Source organism: Scyliorhinus canicula, chromosome 5 (assembly GCF_902713615.1).
Source record: "Scyliorhinus canicula chromosome 5, sScyCan1.1, whole genome shotgun sequence".
Classification (NCBI taxonomy): Eukaryota; Metazoa; Chordata; class Chondrichthyes; order Carcharhiniformes; family Scyliorhinidae; genus Scyliorhinus; species Scyliorhinus canicula.
In genome coordinates, this window is record NC_052150.1 from 88983385 (window position 1) to 89003546 (window position 20162).

The following is a 20162-nucleotide window of genomic DNA, read 5'->3' on the forward strand; positions in this document are numbered from 1 at the left end:
TTGTTTCACCATAATTGATGGCATTTTTGAATTGCTTACAAGGAATGGTGACAGCAATTCATGCAATTTACATCATAACCCTATCAGATTGGGCCATTAGCTGCATCAAACATTTCTATGCATAGAATCATAGAATTTACAGTGCAGGAGGAGGCCATTCGGCCCATTAAGTCTACACCAGCCCTGAAATAGCATCCCACCTAAACCCACACCTCCACCCTATCCCCATAATCCAGCAACCCCACCTAACAGACGAGCAACATGTTGGTAATAAATTTTTAGAGACATCAATGTAGAAATAGGAATAAAAGTTTCTTCTCTCCACATACACACTGTCGATTCCAGTTTTGTCACAAACTGAGTCCATAATTTCATGTATTATAAATGCAGCATACAATGGCTACTCCAGATACTAACATGGAAAATTGCACAGCCTTTTGTAACAGATATTATGAAATTTTAATTAATTTAACAGTATAGCAGTTAAAATCTCACAAATAACTTTGAAACGGAACTTTAGGGGCAGCACAGTGTTGCAGTGGTTAGTACTGCTACCTCACAGCACTAAGGTCCCAGGTTCGACCCCGGCTCCGAGTCACTGTCCGTGTGGAGTGGAGTTTGCACATTCTCCCCGTATTTGCATGGGTTTTTCCCCCACAGCCCAAAGATGTGCAGGGTAGGTGGATTGGCCACGTTAAAATTGCCCCTTAATAGCTGGTTTAGCTCAGTGGGCTAGACAGCTGGTGATGTCGAACAAGGCCAGCAGCGCGGATTCAATTCCTGTACCAGCTTACCCGAACTGGCGCCAGAATGTGGCGACTAAGAGCTTTTCATAGTAACTTCATACTTGTGACAATAAAAGATTATTATTATTATAATTGGAAAAAAATGAACTGGGTACTCAATTTAAAGGAAAAGAAAATGAGACACGAACTTAGGATATTTACAGAATAGAATCAAATTTTACGTTGTGTTTCACCACTTCCAAAGTCCAAGGGCGGAATTCTCCGCTCCCGGGAAAAATCGGGAAAGCCGCTGTGAACTCGGCCGAGTTTCACGACGGCCTCGGAGGCCACTCCTCGCCCCCTATTCTCCCCTCCCGACGGGGCTAGGAGCGGCGCTCCGTAACTCTCGGCCGCGGGGGTGCCGCGCCAAAAATGACGCGGCCGGCGCGCCTAATAACGTCAGCCGCGCATGAGCAGGTTGGCCGGCTCCAACCCGCGCATGTGCGGCTGACGTCATGACGCTGACGGCACGAACCTGCGCATGCGCGGTGGCCGTCTTTCCCCTCAGCCGCTTTTGGAGGGTTGGTGCAGACTCGATAGGCCAAATTGTCTCCTTCTGAACTGCAGTGATTCTATGATGCACGTATATATTTGAAAAGATACTGTAACTGGGCAAGGCAAAATATAGGACAGGCTACATAGGCCAAGTTTAGCACGAGGACCAACCACCCCATTCAGGCAATTAATTTCCTCACATCAGCCGAATATTGTTAGTAAGGAAACAATGGGTTAGGATTCATTAATTCAATTGAACGGTTAGAAAAATGTGAAACTGCCAGAGATTCAATTACGGTCTTAAAACTTACTGCCAGCTATTACCATCATTATTGAATTAGAAAATATTTTTTGTGCAACATAGAAAAATATTTTCAAAGAGAAAGGAGTAGCTGTGAGAAAGGTAGAGAAAAAAAACAAAGAACTATCAAAGGCAGACAGGTTAGAGAAACACAAGGTGCAGTGCTGCACATTACTTTGCCCCTCCAGCAATTAATTACTGAAAGTAACACAAGACTTGAAATGAACGCTACAAAACCACAAAGACAAAATGCTGCAGTCGACAAGATTCAGGACCTGTAGTCATTGTTGCACTCACAGAAAAACTGAAAAATGTATTGAACTGTTTATAATACACAGACACATTTCCACATCTGGTGGCAAATGCACAGAACTTGTATTAGCAATTGGGATGTGCATTTCTTCTTTTGACTGAGCAACTCATTGTTAATATATTAGGTCCATTACACCTCCTCAGTACAGAGGCAGTAATAAATACCACGAGAAGGGAAAAAAAAGAGTCCTTCAACACTTAAAGTAATCCAGGAGCCCATTTCCATCACTTTGAAACAATGCACAAAAACAGGCTGCTTCAGTAAAAACACAACTAAACTACCCTTCACAATAATCAGTTGCGCAAAGAACTACTTTTATGCTTAGAAAAACACAATAAAGCTCATGCGATAACATTGTAACAGAATTATAAAGGAAGATGGAAAACCAAAGACTGGCCAGCTGAATGTGGTGAAATGACTTGTCATAATCATTGGAGGCAGGATAAAGGAGGTTAACTAAGATGATCTTGGGTAAGAAGAGACTGCCATATGAGGAAAGATTAAACAGGTTGGCCCTGTGCTCTCGAGTTCAGAAGAATGAGTGAAATATATAAGGTTCTTAGGGGGGCTAGACAGGGTAAATGTTGGGAGGATGTTTCCACTCATGGGAGAGCGTAGGATCAGAGGGCATAGTCGCAGAATAAGGGGGTGCACATTTACGACGGATTTTAGGAAGCATTTCTTCTCTCAAAGAGTAGCGAATCTTTGGAATTCTTTACCCCAAGAAGCTATGGAGGCAGAGTCATTGAACACTATTTTAAAAAATAAATTTAGAGTCCCCAATTATTTTTTTTTCCAATTGAGGGGCAATTTAGCGTGGCCAAATCACTTACCCTGCACCTCTTTTTGGGTTGTGGGGGCGAGATCCACGCAGACTCGGGGAGTATGTGCAAACTCGGCACAGTCACCCGGGGCCGGGATCGAACCCGGGTCCTAAGCGCCGACATTTGCAAGGCTGAGATCGATAGGTTTTTAAATCAGTAACGTCATTAAGGGCATGGAGATACGGCAAAAGAGTGGACTTAGTGAGAGAGAAAAGAGGAGGTGGTGAAGAGTTTCTTTCCATCGGCAGGCACAGAAAGAAGTGGAGCGGGATGGGGCATGTGGGTTGTGAGGGATACAAAGAGGTTATTTTTGTTTGTGATCGAGACCACGGAAATGGAGAGGTCATAGGAGGCAAGGTTGAGAGATGATTATAGCTATAGATGGAAGCGTTTATATGGAAGGAGGTTTAGAGGACTTGAGGGCAATGAACTTCAATGGGGACAATGACGATGTGGAGCTAAAATGGAGATTAAAATAACTGAGGATGAGGAGGTGCTCGGCGTTGAGAAGATGAAGATATTTTAGTGAAGGGACAGAATAAAATTAGATGCCTGAAGGAAACACCAATGATTTTGTAATAAGGGCGATACCACCACAGCAGTAAACAGAGGGTAGTTTGTATTGGACACGATCTAACGGAAACGTTTCTAAAATGCCATTTCAGGCTGGTTTGAACATAGAGCATTACAGCGCAGTACAGGCCCTTCAACCCTCAATGTTGCGTCGACCTGTGAAACCACTCTAAAGCCCATCTACACTATTCCCTTATCATCCAAATGTTTATCCAATGACCATTTGAATGCCCTTAATGTTGGTGAGTCCACTACTGTTGCAGGCAGGGCATTCCATGCCCTTACTACTCTCTGAGTAAAGAACCTACCTCTGACATCTGTCCTATATCTATCTCCCCTCAATTTAAAGCTATGTCCCCTCGTGCTAGCCATCACCATCCGAGGAAAAAGGCTCTCACTGTCCACCCTATCTAATCTTCTGATCATCTTGTATGCCTCAATTAAGTCACCTCTTAACCTTCTTCTCTCTAACGAAAACAGCCTCAAGTCCCTCAGCCTTTCCTCATAAGATCTTCCTTCCATACCAGGCAACATCCTGGTAAATCTCCTCTGCACCCTTTCCAATGCTTCCACATCCTTCCTATAATGCAGCGACCAGAACTGCACGCAATACTCCAAATGCGGCCGCACCAGAGTTTTGTACAGCTGCAACATGACCTCATGGCTCCAAAACTCAATCCATCGGCCAATAAAAGCTAACACACCTTACACCTTAACAACCCTATCAACCTGGGTGGCAACCTTCAGGGATCTATGTCCACACTACCAAGAATCTTACCATTAGCCCAGTACTCTGTCTTCATGTTACTCCTTCTAAAATGAATCACCTCACACTTTTCTGCATTAAACTCCATTTGCCACCTCGCAGCCCGGTTCTGCAGCTTATCTATGTCCCTCTGTACCCTGTAACATCCTTCCGCACTGTCCACACTCCACCGACTTCAGTGTTATCTGCAAATTTACTCATCCATCCTTCTACACCCTCCTCCAGGTCATTTATAAAAATGACAAACAGCAGTGGCCCCAAAACAGATCCTTGTAGTACACCACTAGTAACTGAACTCCAGGCTGAACATTTCCCATCAACCACCACCCTTTGTCTTCTTACAGCTAGCCAATTTCTGATCCAAACTGCTAAATCACCCTGAATCCCATGCCTCTGTATTTTCTGCAATAGCCTACTGTGGGGAACCTTATCAAACGCTTTACTGAAATCCATATACATCACATCAACTGCTTTACCCTCGTCCACCTGTTTGGTCACCTTCTCAAAGAACTCAATAAGGTTTGTGAGGCACGACCTACCCTTCACAAAACCGTGTTGACTATCCCTAATCAAATTATTCCTTTCTAGATGATTATAAATCCTATCTCTTATAAACCTTTCCAAGACTTTGCCCACAACAGAAGTAAGACTCACTGGTCTGTAGTTACCGGGGTTGTCTCTACTCCCCTTCTTGAACAAGGGGACAACATTTGCTGTCCACTATTCCTGTAGACAATGACGACATAAAGATCAACGCCAAAGGCTCAGCAATCTCCTCCCTAGCTTCCCAGAGAATCCTAGGATGAATCCTATCTGCCCCAAGGGACTTATCTATTTTCACACTTTCCAGAATTGCTAACACCTCCTCTTTATGAATCGCAAGCCCTACTAGTCTAGTAGCCTGTATCTAAGTATTCTCCTCGACAACATTATCTTTTTCCTGCGTGAATAGTGACGAAAAATATTAATTTAGCACCTCTCCTATCTCCTCGGACTCCACACAACTTCCCACTACTGTCCTTGACTGACCCTACTCTTACCCTAGTTATTCTTTTATTCCTGACATACCTATAGAAAGCTTTAGGATTATCCTTGATCCCACCTGCCAAATATGTCTCATGTCCCCTCCTGGCTCTTCTTAGCTCTCTCTTTAAATCCTTCCTAACTAACTTGTAACTCTCGAGCGCCCTAACTGAACCTTCACGTCTCATCTTTACATAAGCCTCCTTCTTCCTCTTGACAAGTGATTCAACTACTTTAGTAAACCACGGTTCTCTTGCCCGACCACTTCCTCCCTGCCTGACAGGTACATACTTATCAAGGGCACGCAGTAGCTGTTCCTTGAACGAGCTCCACATTTCAATTGTGCCCATCCCCTGCACTTTCCTTCCCCATCCTATGCATCCTAAGTCTTGCCTCATCGCATCATAATTGCCTTTCCCCCAGCTATATCTCTTGCCCTGCGGTATATACCTATCCCTTTCCATCGCTAAATTAAACGTAACTGAATTGTGGTCACAATCACCAAAGTGCTCACCTACCTCCAAATCTAGCACCTGTCCTGGTTCATTACCAAGTACCAAATCCAATGTGACCTCGCCTCTTGTTGGCCTATCTACATACTGTGTCAGGAGACCCTCCTGCACACATTGGACAAATACAGACCCATCTAAAGTACTTGATCTATAGCGTTGCCAAAGAAATAGCTTTACAATTTTCAGTTATACGGTTCTTAAATAAAAGGACTTGCTATCTATACCTGCTGATAACTCCAATTAAGCAACCCAAATAGTTCAAATGCCTCTAAGGTAACACAACAGGTTTATTTGCTAACCTGTGTAGAGACTTTTGGAGAGAGTTTCTTTCAAGAGCAGATCCAGTACACTTCTGTTTTGTCAGATGTTGTCAGATAAAAATCCTATTGAACTGCTGTTCAATTTAAAATCTTCTAAAATAAAATTGCAGACAGACCTGGCTTCGCTCATTAATTCCATAATTCGTATCCCACTAAGTATGTGACCTGCCTCGCTAGGACCAAACACCACTTCCTCATATTATCTACTCTCCAGGGAATCTCCAATAATCAAAACAATTCCATTAGCCTTTTATTTGTAACCAAGTAAATTATTGGAATACATCTTTGCCTCACTGTGGCACAGTTGTTAGCACAGCTGCCTTCTCCCCAGCTCAGTTGTCGGGTTCCCCACCGCTATCTAACTACACTTAGTCACTTTTTCAGGCCCTGGGGAATTTCTCTCTGGACTATCCCACACTTAATAATTTTTTTCACCACTGGGAGCTGAACTCCTGGCCAGACCGGCTCCCTTTTGAAAAGGTGTCCCGATCTAATTGAGGTTGATAGTCCCTCATAACCCCCACCCTAGGGCAATGTGTAGCCATTTCAGATGGCCACCTGCAAAGGATCATAGGAATTATGGCCAATCCAGGACTCAGACACACTCAGAGCTTGTGTGTGTATTTGCAACCCAGATAGCTAGACGCGCTCGAAACCACTATTTGTTTGTCTTCTAATGGCCCATTTCCCCAGACCAAAAGGACTGTACTCGGGTAATCGATACAGATGCAGACTAACTGGCGCCACTCCCTTTGCTAAGAAAGCCCAAACAGCCAAGGTCAATGACCACTCAGGACACGCCCAGCCATCAAGGCACCCACCCCTGTATTGGCCAAAATCGAAGGCAGTGATCGAAGCCTGTCGAATTATTGGGTCCAAAGCTAAGCACCGCCCCAAAGAGCGCGAAATCCCAGAGGGATAAAAAGAGACACAGACATGTGTTCGGTCTCTCTTGGATCTGGCCTATGCCAACCCAAGTGCAGCATAACGACCAGACAGACAAGTTCAAGACCAACGATCGCTACCAGACGGGTGAGCCCAGCAGAAACGAAGCCACTTCTTCCACCCAGCCACGTAAGATCCGGATAGAGGCCTTGTCCATCTGCATAGAGCCGGTTGCCCTGAAGTTAAGTATAGGTTATTGTAGTGGTTAGGTATAGTTTAACTTGTAGTGTTTTGTGTTGCATGTCGAAGTAATCCTTGAACTGACTAACTGGCTGTGTGGTCCTTTGATCGATATCCAGTAAAGCCTTGTGGTGGTATCATTTGATATCTGGTGACTCGAAAGAGCATCATTATTAATTGGCAACATTAATTGGCGACTCCGGTGCCGAAAGAGCAACAAATGTCACCCCCGACACACATGGGCATCACCCCCCCATATGTGGGGACACCCCTCTATGGTGGGTCGCTGAGAGCCTCCCTTTCCAGGACATCCTTTGGGGCAGCATGGTAGCATAGTGGTTAGCATCAATGCTTCACAGCTCCAGGGTCCCAGGTTCGGTTCCCGGCTGGGTCACTGTCTGTGCGGAGTCTGCACGTCCTCCCAGTGTGTGCGTGGGTTTCCTCCGGGTGCTCCAGTTTCCTCCCACAGTCCAAAGATGTGTGGGTTAAGTGGATTGGCCATGCTAAATTGCCCGTAGTGTCCTAAAACGTAAGGATAAGGGGGAGTTGTTGGGTTACGGGTATAGGGTGGATACGCGAGTTTGAGTGGGGTGATCATTGCTCGGCACAACATTGAGGGCCGAAGGGCCTGTTCTGTGCTGTACTGTTCTAAATCCCATGCCCTCTTTTGGGCATTTCTCCCCCGCCTCTCACCCCCACAACCACCACCTTTCCAGGACCCCTACCCTTCAATCCTCCTCCCCCCAAAAAAACTTCCGGAGGCAGTTTCATATCTGCCCCTCCACCCTCCCTCCTTTCATGGACATGGGCCCCCTCAGGTCCTGACCTGTGGCAGTGCCAAGGTGTCTGGGGGCTACCCTGCTCTGTCCCTGATCACACTGGTGCCTCCAATGGCCTGGGAGACCCCCGGGGGGCTGTTTTACCTGATCCTCGTTTAAGTGGACCAGTATTGGACGGCACGGTAGCAGTGTTTAGCACTGTTGCTTCACAGCGCCAAGGTCCCAGGTTCAATTCCTGGCTTGGGTCACTGTCTGTGAAGAGCCTGCACATTCTCATTGGGTTGTCTCCGGTTGTCCCTAACCACGTCTCTTGAGGCAGCGCGATCTAGGTCCCACCCATGATTGGCAGGATCCAGTCTTGCATGGCTAATGCTAACGCCGATTAACTGGCTCCCGAAATCTCAGCCTCCTGGAGGCTATCAGCCGGGAGCCATTTGATAATAATCTTTGTTGTCACAAGTAGGCTTGTGGAGTCTTCCGGAGTCCCGAAAGACGTGCTGTTAAGTAATTTGGACATTTTGAATTCTCCCTTCGGGCCACCTCAAGAGACGTGGTTAGATCTCACGAGGCATAGCGGCTGTCGGGACGCCCGGGAAAGGCCTCTCCCACAAGGTCCCGCTCACATTTCGGCAGGACCCGGCTGATAGATCTCCCCTATTGTTGTTATGGTCAAAGGAAAACAAATATGATGACATGATAGCATGCATTTGATGACTACCTTTAATGCAGATATTATATACCACATGCTATTAAAATCTACTTCCTCATGTAGGTAATGTGATGGATTCTAACAGATCAACGATTCCAAGTCTGCCTATGTCTGATTTAGGAAGGCACAGAGATTTAGATAATATGTCATTCCAAATTAAAGTAATGACAAATGATAGTAAAAGTGCAAATAGAAATGCTTTCTTTAAGTAGCGTGAAGTGGAAAGTTGCTTTCTTCAAGAATTTGCATAATTCTAATTTGCTACTCATTCATCAGCAAGATTGTATGCACTGTGTGCACGTGTATGGATGTGGAGGGCGTGTTGGAGAAAATCAAAACATTGTGTTCACACTTTATATGATTGCTTCACCTTTGTGATTTAGGTTTTTAACAAAAGGGCACAGTACATAGTATTTTGAGGGATAATCACCCATCAATAAAGTAATGGGTTAGTTCTAAAAATCATGGGCGCGATTCTCCGCTCCCCTCGCCGGGTGAGAGAATCGTGGGAGGGCCGGGCGACTCATTTCATGCCCCCCTGGCGCCCCCAGCGATTCTCCCATCCCCCGATCGAAAGAACTGCCGCTCGCCGTTTTTCACAGCGACCGGCGATTCTCCGGCCCGGATGGGCCGAGCGGCCTGCCGTTCGCAACCGGTTCACGACGGCGGCAACCATACCTGGTCACTGCGGTCGTGAACATGGGCGCCAAAGGCCCGTTTGAAGCTTGTGGCGGCGGAGAGGGGAGTGAGCACCACGGCCGCGCTCGGGAGGGGACTGGCCCGTGATCGGTGCCCACCGATTGTCGGACCGGCGTCTCAAAGCGACGCACTCTTTCCCCTCCGCCGCCCCGCAAGATCAAGCCGCCACGTCTTGCGGGGCAGCGGAGGGGAAGACGGCCACCGCGCATGCGCGGGTTTGAGCCATCAGCTGCGCATGCGCGAGTTGGAGCCGGCCAACCTGCGCATGCGCGGCTGACGCCACATAGGCGCCGCCGTCGCGTCATTCTCAGCGCGCCGCCTTGACGCAAGCGTCAAGGCCCGGCGGCTGGGAATAACGGAGCGCCGCTCCTAGCCCTCCAGGTGGGGGTGAATAAGGTGAGAGGAGCGGCCTCCGAGGCCGTCGTAAAACTCGGTCGAGTTCACGACGGCGTTCCCGATTTTTCCTGGGAGTGGAGAATTCCGCCCCTTGTCATCAAGTACAAGTAGAATGGATGAACCATAAAAGCCTATTTAAAATAATGGGTGGCACGGTTGCGGAGTGGTTAGCACTGCTGCCTCACGGCGTGAGGACCCGGGTTCGATTCCAGCCCTGCGTCACTGCCCGTATGGTGTCTGCACATCCTCCTTGTGTCTGCGTGGGTCTCACCCCCACGACCCAAGAAGATGTTCAGGGTAGGTGAATTGGCCATGCTAAATCACCCCTTAATTGGAAAAAAGTAATTGGGTACTCTAAATTTACGGGAAAAAAATTAAAAAGAAAAAAGGAAATAATTCTTCAAACGTTTCTGCGATTTCACTTTGTGAAGCTAGTAGTTGGTCAGCATGACATTGCCAAACACTTACCATCATCTGTCTACACCAGGGGTGGGCAAACTTTTCCGTGCAAGGGCCACATTCAGAAATTCACCATTTTAAAGGGCCGCATAGTGTATTAAGTAAAATAATTAATATTTAAAATAGCCAAAATAAAAGGTTTTTAAAGAAAAAAAAGCGATTAATTTTTATTAATTAATATTTTAAAGTAGAAACTTCACATGAAACACATGTTGTGCCGAGCAGTGATCACCCTACTCAAGTCAACGTACCCACCCTATACCAGTAACCCAACAGCCCCCCCCCCCCCCCCCCCCCCCCCCCATTAACCTTAAAATTAAAAAAAATAAATTAAATTTTATTTATGACTTGATCTTGGTGGGCCGCATAAAGACCTTTGGCGGGCCGCAGTTTGCCCACCCCGGTCTACACGGCGTATGATATTGGGCCTGTCTTTGCTAAGATTACAGTCGGTGCCCATTTCTCATTGGCGTGTACCTTCTGGTTAGCACTCACTCTCCTTGAAGGAATACTCATTTTTAGAGTTTGTTCCCTTCTAGCAATCTGTGCTTGTTGTTGTCGTTTGACAATCAAGTATCAAAATATCAAACTGTGTCCTCAAGTTTCCTTTTAAACAGCAGCTGGTGAACACCCATGTTGTTGCATGTGCTGTGTTCCGCTAAGACATTCGGAATTTGTTCACTCTTCTTGCCAATGGTACTTTGGTCCTTTGATGCCTTGATGGAATGTTTAAGTGATTGAAGAAATCATTCAGCCAATCTGTTTGTTGCTGGATCACGTGGAGCTGACTTCCATGTGCTATATACTCATTCCCTTTAAGCAGTCTTCGAACTAGGCTGTACTTTTCCTTTTTAACATGGAGATAGAGTAGCTTCCAAGTTCTTCCTGTGTACCTGTTCACTTGAACCGGTAATGAGAAAGTCATATAAATAACATTGCACCCCATTTAACTCACTCAGAATATGATCCATGAACCTCTTAAAAAAGAACAGGAGCAGATATTTTTTTTTTAAATTTAGAGTAGCCAATTATTTTTCTTTTCCAAATAAGGTGCAATTTAGCGTGGCCAATCCACCTAACCAGCACATCTTTGGGTTGTGGGGGTGAAACCCACGCAGATATGGGGAGAATGTGCAAACTCCACACGGACAGTGACCCAAGGCCGGGATTTATCATAGAATTTACAATGCAGAAGGAGGCCATTCGGCCCATCAAGTCTGCACCAGCTCTTGGAAAGAGCACCCTACCCAAGGTCAACACCTCCACCCTATCCCCATTACCCAGTAACCCCACCCAACACTAAGGGCAATTTTGGACACGGAGGGCAATTTATCATGGCCAATCCACCTAACCTGCATATCTTTGGAATGTGGGAGGAAACCAGAGCACCCGGAGGAAACACATGCACAAACGGGGAGGAGGTGCAGACTCCGCACAGGCAGTGACCCAAGCCGGAATCGAACTTGGGACACTGGAGCTGTGAAGCAATTGTGCTATCCACAATGCTACCGTGCTGCCCCTGGGTCCTCAGCACCGCAGTCCCAGTGCTAACCACTGCACCCCATGCCACCCCCAACAGGAGCAGATATTATTCCAAACGGAACTCTTCTGTAACAAAACAGACCTTTGTAAATATGCCTCTGTTAGATCACTTTTACTGAATTTCTGCGCTCCAGCGGCAGTGGGTAGCGGTTTGCACACAATACCTGGTTGGTGTTGCCCAATCACTTGTAGCAACCTGTTCAATGACTTTTGGACTGGCCTTCCTAATTCCTCTTCGACCTTTGGCCTGATGGCGTATGATACAGTTCCAGCTGTAAGCTATTTTGGTGTACTGTTGGCTTGATTTTTAGTTGAACCTCAACTCCAGTCATTGATACCAGTGAATCTTCAAACACTTTTTCATACTTCTCCAGAAGTTACTGTCGGCCATTCTTTGAATCCACTAGTTGATTTACAGCTCCCCAGTGGAGTTCAATTTTTGTCAACCATGCCCTACCAAATAGAGCAGGAGAATTTCCACGGATAACATGGTCGTAAATCTGTTTGTCCATTTACTTTCACGTTTCCCATAATATATCTTTTTAATGGTACAACCTTTTCTGTGTACGTCCTTAGGGTAACATTTGATGGTTTAAAGGCAGATGCATCGACTTCCAATTATAAATTGTCTCAGGTAACAATGATACAGCTGAACCTGTATCCACTTATATCTTAATTTGATGCCCGTCGAGTTTTGGAAATGCCCTGAAACGTTGTTGTTTATCCCACATCAACAAGACCCCTCATTTGAGCTCCTGGTAGTTCAGATACATCGCCTGAGTGGTACATAGATACAGAGAAGATAGGAGAAGGAGGTCTTTTGGCCCTTTGAACCTGCTCCGTCATTCATCACGATTATGGCTGATCATCCAACTCCTAATCCTGTTTTCTCCCAATAGCCTTTGATCCCATTCTTCCCAAGTGCTATATCTAGTCGCCTCTTGAATATCCTCAGAAGTTTTAGCATCAACTACTTCCTGTGGTAATGAATTCCACAGGCTCACCACTCTTTGGGTGAAGAAATGTCTCCTTATATCTGTCCAAAATGGTTTACCCTGAATCCTCATACCGCGTTCAAGATAGAAGTCTTGAACTTCGTCTACTAACTTTGGTGTTGGTGAATTTTTCTGAGCCCAGCATGTTTTAGCAATATAGTCCTTCATGCCAGAGTTCTTGCACTCATTTTTCTCTTCTCCAGCATTCCCCCGCTGAGTGTCCGACCTGTGTATATTGATGTCATGGTTGTCCCCTTGCAGCCTTGTTTTTGACGGTCTCCATTTTGTGGATCTTCACTCCAGTCACCATCTGTGAAGCCTCCTTTGTTGCTAGCTCCATAGACATGGCAACTTCTACAGCAGCTTTGAGAGTTAAATTGTCTGCAGCACCTTCACTGAATAGCTTCACTGGAGTCCACATATCAGCCGCTCACAAAGGATGTCATCTAGCGTTGCACCAAACCCGCAGTATTTTGCAGACCTTAAAGTCGCTACGAATTGTACAATGTTTCCACCTTGTTCCTGACGACGGCAGTGGAACCAAAACCTTTCTACAATTAACAACAATCAAGGTGAGAAATGTCCTTCTAAAATCTTCAGTAGTTCACTATAGGTCTTATTTCCCGGTTTTGCTGGATGCAGCAATATAAAGTTTTGTGCCCTACTGAACTGAGAAATGTTGCAACAATTTAGGTCCTCTGGTGTGTGATTTGCTGTCAGATACAATTGGAATCTCTCCTCAGACGAGTGCCAAGTCTCACAGTCTTCATCAAATGCATCCATGGTGACCGTTTTTCCTACCATTCCGGATACCAGCTCCTATGGTCCATACTTCAACCAACGAGCGATCCCCTTATCCACATTGCAGCTTTGAATTTTTTTATATTTTCCTGACTGTGGTCGGACTCTCTTTCCAGCTCCCCTCCCCTCCTCAGAGTAGCGGCCTGTATGGAGTAGGAAGACTTCCGAATCCCTGTTCTCACGGCAGCACGGTAGCATAGTGGTTAGCACAATTGCTTCACAGCTCCAGGGTCCCAGGTTTGATTCCCGGCTGGGTCACTGTCTGTGCGGAGAGTGCACATCCTCCCCGTGTGTGCATAGGTTTCCTCCGGGTGCTCCGGTTTCCTCCCACGGTCCAAAAATTGCCCTTAAGTGGGGGTTGCTGAGTTGCGGGGATAGGGTAGATATATGGGCTTGAGTGGGTTGCTCTTTGTATGGGCTGGTGCAGACTTGATGGGCCGAATGGCCTCCTTCCGCATTGCAAATTCTATGATTCCCACAACCTGTTTAACTTGGCCACATGCGCGGTCCCTCAAACTTAGTTCTTCTTAATCATGGTTGTGTTCCCGTTCTATTTATATATATTTTTTAAACATTCAGCATCGACAGCTTTGCTTCGTCCAACATGCAAGTCCAGTCCAGAGAATCTTTCTCTGCTCTCGACGTCTTCTCCATGGTTCTTGGCAATGATTTTCTTTTCAGCAATTTTGTTTGCTCGCCTCAATCCCTGTCGTCAGTTTTCTCTTTTGCTATATTTCGGAGTTGCAACAAAGAGAAAATGTATGGCAGTACCACACACCTTAGATTTCTTACAAACACGATGAGAGGTCTTATTAGATGTTGATCAAACAATCTAATATCGGGAACTAAAGCCTGCACTGACATCATTATAGATCCTGTGACGTTTCAGCAGAGATGTATTCTCTGATACATAACACTGGTGAAATGTGAATTGAAAAAAAATCTGGATTTAAAAGTCGAACGATGACAGTGAAACCAATGTTGATCATCATGAAAACCCATCTAGTTCACCAATATAGAAGGACAGGTAGTATTGAGAAAGCAAGGGGGCTGCAGATGGACTTGGACAGGCTAGGAGAGTGGGCAATGAAGTGAAAAATGAAATACATTGTGGAAAAGTGTGAGGTTATGCACTGTGGAAGGAGGAATTTAGGCATAGACTATTTTCTAAATGGGGAAATGCTAAGGAAATCAGAAGCACAAAGGGACTTGGATGTCCTTGTTCACAATTCTCTTAAGGTTAATGTGCAGGTTCAGTCGGCAGTTAAGAAGGCAAATGCAATGTTAGCATTTGTAATGACCTCCAATTAGCATTATTGGTTGGCCAATTGGAGTATGAGCTCCCTCAATGATAGCTCATTGAGGGGGCCCATATAAGCACCTGAGTAGGCTTTACAAGCAGTTTTAAGTTGACTGGAATGCTAGCAGCACTGTTTGGAGCTGCTCTTGTATCTAGTTATTGGCAATAAATATTGGTGTGGTATGGGGATTCCTGCCTCCTGTGGATTATTACAGCATTCATGTCAAGAGGGCTTGAATACAAGACCAGGGATGTACTTCTGAGGCTGTATAAGGCTCCGGTCAGACCCCATTTGGAGTATTGTGAGCGGTTTTGGGCCCTGTATCTAAGGAAGGATGTGCTGGCCTTGGAAAGGGTCCAGAGGTTCACAAGAAAGATCCCTGGAATTAAGAACTTGTCGAAAGATGAACAGTTGAGGACTCTGGGTCTGTACTCGTTGGCGTTTAGAAGGATGAGGGGGGCTCTTATTGAAACTTACAGGATACTGCGAGGCCTGGATAGAGTGGACGTGGAGAAGATGTTTCCACTTGTAGGAAAAACTAGAACCAGAGGACACCATCTTAGACTAAGGGGTTGATCTTTTAAAACAGAGATGAGGAGGAATTTCTTCAGCCAGAGGATGGTGAATCTGTGGAACTCTTTGCCGCACAAGGCTGTGGAGGCCAAATCACTGAGTGTCTTTAAGACAGAGATAGATAGGTTCTTGATTAATAAGGGGATCATGGGTTATGGGGAGAAGGCAAGAGAATGGGGATGAGAAAATATCAGCCATGATTGAATGGCGGAGCAGACTCAATGGGCTGAGTGGCTTAATTCTGCTTCTATGTCTTATGGTCTAATATCCTTTGGGGAAGAAAATCTGTCGTCCTTGCCTGGCCTACATGTGACTCCAGCTCCACTGCAATGTGGTCAACGCTTAAATGCCGCCTCCAGGGCAATTAGGAATGGGCAATAAATGCTTGCCCAGCCAGTGATGTCCTCATCCCATGAATGAATTTTTAAAAAAAGTTTATCTACATTGAACAATCTGTAGTTCAACTGACCTGAATATTTCGGTTTTAGAGAATAAAATACAAAAGAGAGCCATTGGAAGAGATCTACTCCAATGAAATGATTCTGAGCATTCTGGATTGTTACAAAACTATCACATCAGCAGTAACTCAACAAATTATTCACCAAAGACATGTATTGCATCTCAATTTTACAAGGAGCCAATTCCTCATTCGGTTAATGATTTTCTTCCCTCTCCCTCACCTGGATATTGGCAGCTCTCTGGTGCTTTAAACCAAGTAGCATTCTTTATGTGCAAGTCTACACAGCAAATACTGGCTGTAGCTGTGTATTTGGTGATAGGAGCATTGCAGACAAGCGCATTCTACTCTACGGCAAAATTTTCAGGAGGGGTCATCGGACAGTGATCATGAGGGAATTAACCGTCACTGCACTGATTTCTAGCCCAGGGCAACGGTTCACAATTGTAATGTTCTGCTGCTACAACCTCAGCTGGTATCAGCACGTTCATTAGGGGCTGGGAATTAAATATTGTCCTTTGCTCGGCTGCGTGGCTCAGTTTAACATTGCACATATATTTAGATACGTTTCAATAAGTTAGTACAAGATTTATTCATCTTTTTGAATTTCAGGGATAGAATCTTAATTCCAACACTGAGACACTTCCATCAACAAGATGATTGCCAAGAGACTTCACTGGGCTTAGGATTTGTTTGAACCTACTTGATATATACAATTTGAAAAATGTTTCAGGATGCTTCCTGGTCTGTGTCAAGTTAGCTGTCAAAACAGGTTTTGGGGCATTACAATTAGTCTCAACTGATCTGTGCTAGGGAGGAGGGGAAAAAAAAGCCAGTCCTACTTCTTGGTTAGGTTTCTATCGTGCGATCAATCCTGGAAAATGTACAGATGGAATTTGGGTGAGGGTAGGATTGAGCCCAAATGTTGATAACCTTTTATGGTCAAAGTGGCCAGCATCATAGAGAAGTCGATAAGCAGATGGTCAATATTTGATATAATCCACACATGCTATACATCCTGACTGCCCAGCAGCAGATTCTGCATTCTAACTAATGGAAGCAATCCTAATCTCTGGTTAGGAGTTAATGTCAGCCTCAGATACAACTCTAGAACAATCAGGATTTCACTGTAAGAGCAATCAATTTCCACTATTTGCATTCATAATGAACTGCACACAGCTCTGTTCTCAAAAATATTATATAGAATGTGTGCGAATGAGAGAAAGATTGAGCAAGAATGTGAAGTTGGCACGGGGGGGGGGGGGGGGGGGGGGGGGGTTAGATCTGGTCAGACATCAGATTTAAAAAAGCAGTTTGAATGAACAGCCATGTGAAGGCAATGATGGCACAAACCAGAAAAAAAAGAGTTAGGTGTAAAAATCAAACACATTAATGAACTTGGGACAAATACAAACTTGATTTAATAAATACTTAAAAGACAACTTTATTTTGAAGGGCATTTTTATCTGATTATACAGATAGAATTGCATTATAGGTAAATTGTAGAGCAAACTGTCCCTAACATAGAAAGCATACAGCACACAATATTTTGTAACTGCTCTAAAGAATTCCTCCACCTTCTCAGGCTCTCCAATCTGTAAATTGGGACATTTGCAATTCTGCAGAACACTAGCCTGTATACCAGTTTGTCCAGAACAGTCATTTTCAAACTCAGGGTTGCGACCCATGGGCGGGTGTCGGGAGGATTGTGGAACGATCGCTCGCAGCTTTCCCGATCGTGGGAAAAAGCACCCAACGATTGCAACCGGCTTTTGAAATGCCGACTGTGGCCAGCTTTCATGCTGAGGGGGCACACGTATGCGTGCCCCCTCAGCCGGATCTAGCAGTGCCCAGGCCCGGAGCCTAGTGGGGCAGACGGGTTCCTAATGACCTCAGCGCGCTATTCCAGGACCAGATTTCTTTTTACAAATCGGAGTCTTTCCACCAGAAGCGGCGGCAGAAGGCAGGTCACGCACCCTGTGCACTGACATCATGAATTCATGGAGGAGAGATTCCTTCATTTTGTAGCTGCCAGCAAGCAAGCAACAGGACTGTGTGAAAAACTGAAGATGGATTGTTGTGCAATAAGGAAGCGAGGTCCAGAGACACAACCAGACCAGGATCTCACAACTGAATCTGCTGGAGAGAGCTTTCCAGGAGAGTCCAAAGCAGGATGTCGCCTTGCTGGTGTGAGCTGTGATGAACAACCCGTTAAGAAGAAGCTGAAATTGGGAACAAAGCAGTATAAAGATGATTTCTTGCGGTGTGGGTTTATTAATTGTGCCAATGCAAATCAGGATGCAAAGCCCATGGGTAGGATTCTCCGGTCCGTCAGCCATATTTTCAAAGGATGCAGTGAGAACTTAAATCTTCAGCTGCAGACCTTAGCAGAAATGTAACATTGAATGATGAAGCAAATGAGATAGTGAGGACCAAGCAAGCTCACCTGTTGCATTAAAGAAGAGCAAAAGTGGTGGGTCGCAAGGTTCGGCTGGTGTGGGTCGCGAAGGCTGGCCATTTGGTAAAAATGGGTCCCAGGAAATTTTTCTTTTTGAAAAACACTGGTCTAGTGCCCAATATTCAACTTCCCCACACTGAGGACGCAAAACAATTTCAGATTTTCCCTCAGTTTTCCAAGCCCTGGTCTTAAATAAAACCCAAATGCATCAGTTATGTCAGAATAGGGTTACCTTAAGTAGCTTGTTACTAGCTTACTCAAACACTACAGCTTATGAACAATTTGCATTTTCCCAAAAATCAACACAGAGTACAGCAAAATGGGATGGAACCAACACGATAATATTTCATCTTCAGGGTATGCATTAATGAAATAGGATGGTGACATTTTAATTGCAAACTAGACAACTAATGCACCACCAGTCACTTTCATTTATTTTAAACAATATTTTATTACAACCTATGAACTTTGCTCTTAAAATGTACTCTTATGGCATTTACATCAGATTTTCAGATTGCTTTGAATGAGGGATGGGTAAACGAAAGGCAGACAGATATATCTCAGTTGTATCATGATTAATGTACACAATACCATGATAGAAGATTCTCACTTCCTCCATTCCCTTTAAATGGGTATTTTTTTGTTCAGCTACATCAGACAGGAACGTTCATTTAAGTAGCTTATCCCAGGCACACCATATCAGTCCTCAAGAGCTAAGAATTGTCTGTTACAATGAAGTGCACATTACAAACCCGCCATGTAATAATTCAAGAAGCCAAAAATCCACACACGCTTCTTTAATTGCATTAGTATACAGCAAATGAAATAAAAAATAACTGGGTGGGACACCAGCCTCAATTAGCATTGTTTATATTAGTATCGCAATGAATCTGCATAATTTTCAAAATCAAATTGCACCTAAATCAAATTGCACAAAATCAAATCAAGGGCTTAAGTGGGTTGATGCAGACTCGATGGGCCGAATGACCTCCTTCTGCACTGTATGTTCTATGTTCCAACAAATGCTTAGATTTTTGCTTGTGAAATTGCGCAGCTCCCTATTTTTCATATAAATTGATCTGCCTACAACTAGCCAGGGTGTGTGTGTGTGTGTGTGTGTGTGTGGGGGGGGGGGGGGGGGGGGGGGGGAAGAGAGAGAGAGAGAGAGAGAGAGAGAGAGAGAGAGAGAGAGAGAGAGAGAGAGAGAGAGAGAAAGATTCTTGGAATTAGATTAATGAGTTTCCAAACCTAAAAGCACTAATTACTCTATCCTCTTGCTCTGGCTATAACAGAATGGCAAAAGAATGCACAGGTTTGGCTAAATACCCAGTGCAACGTTTATGCGCTGTTACAAATATCAAAATTTCTTCTCAGGGACTAGGAAATGAATTCAGCAGCATGGTGCTTGGAATTGGCCTTACTGTCTGCACAAATGTTAATTACAGGATATATTGATTCCTGCAAATGTTATAACTGAAGACTTTGTAATTAAGGTTTCCAGCTTCCAATGCAACATCACCATCCTCCCCACTCCCCTCGTAATTTTCAGTGTAATTGTTCATGGCCAAATTTGGGCAGTTCCATTTGTAAGGTGAGGCTCAATTTTGCTTTTGATGTTAAGTAAAAAAATTAGTAGTAAAATGTTAATTTGCTCTTTTATTGTCCCACCAGTTTTGGCTCTGACTTAAGGCAATTTGAACCACATTTCAAACAAACTCATACCAACATTAGCTCTTTTCTCCCTCTTCCGTCTCAGTTACCAATTTGGAAGGATACAATTAACTGTGTCATGCACAACCATTTCCATGTGGATCATCAGTTTGTGATGAACTTGCGCAACCAAGTGATCAGAAAATTGATATGTTACCCTCCTAAATAAACTGGATACTCCGTCACCCAGGAATACAAAATATTCCACTTTTAATTCATTGTGCACACAAGTTCAATGCATGTCTA

The 20162-nt window shown here is 44.8% G+C and overlaps 1 protein-coding gene across 1 annotated transcript in view; it reads right to left on the reverse strand.

The window, feature by feature from the left end:
- Window positions 1-20162, reverse strand: part of LOC119966117 (ubiquitin-conjugating enzyme E2 E1-like) — a 124596-nt gene that overhangs the window by 87520 nt on the left and 16914 nt on the right. The window lies entirely within an intron of this gene.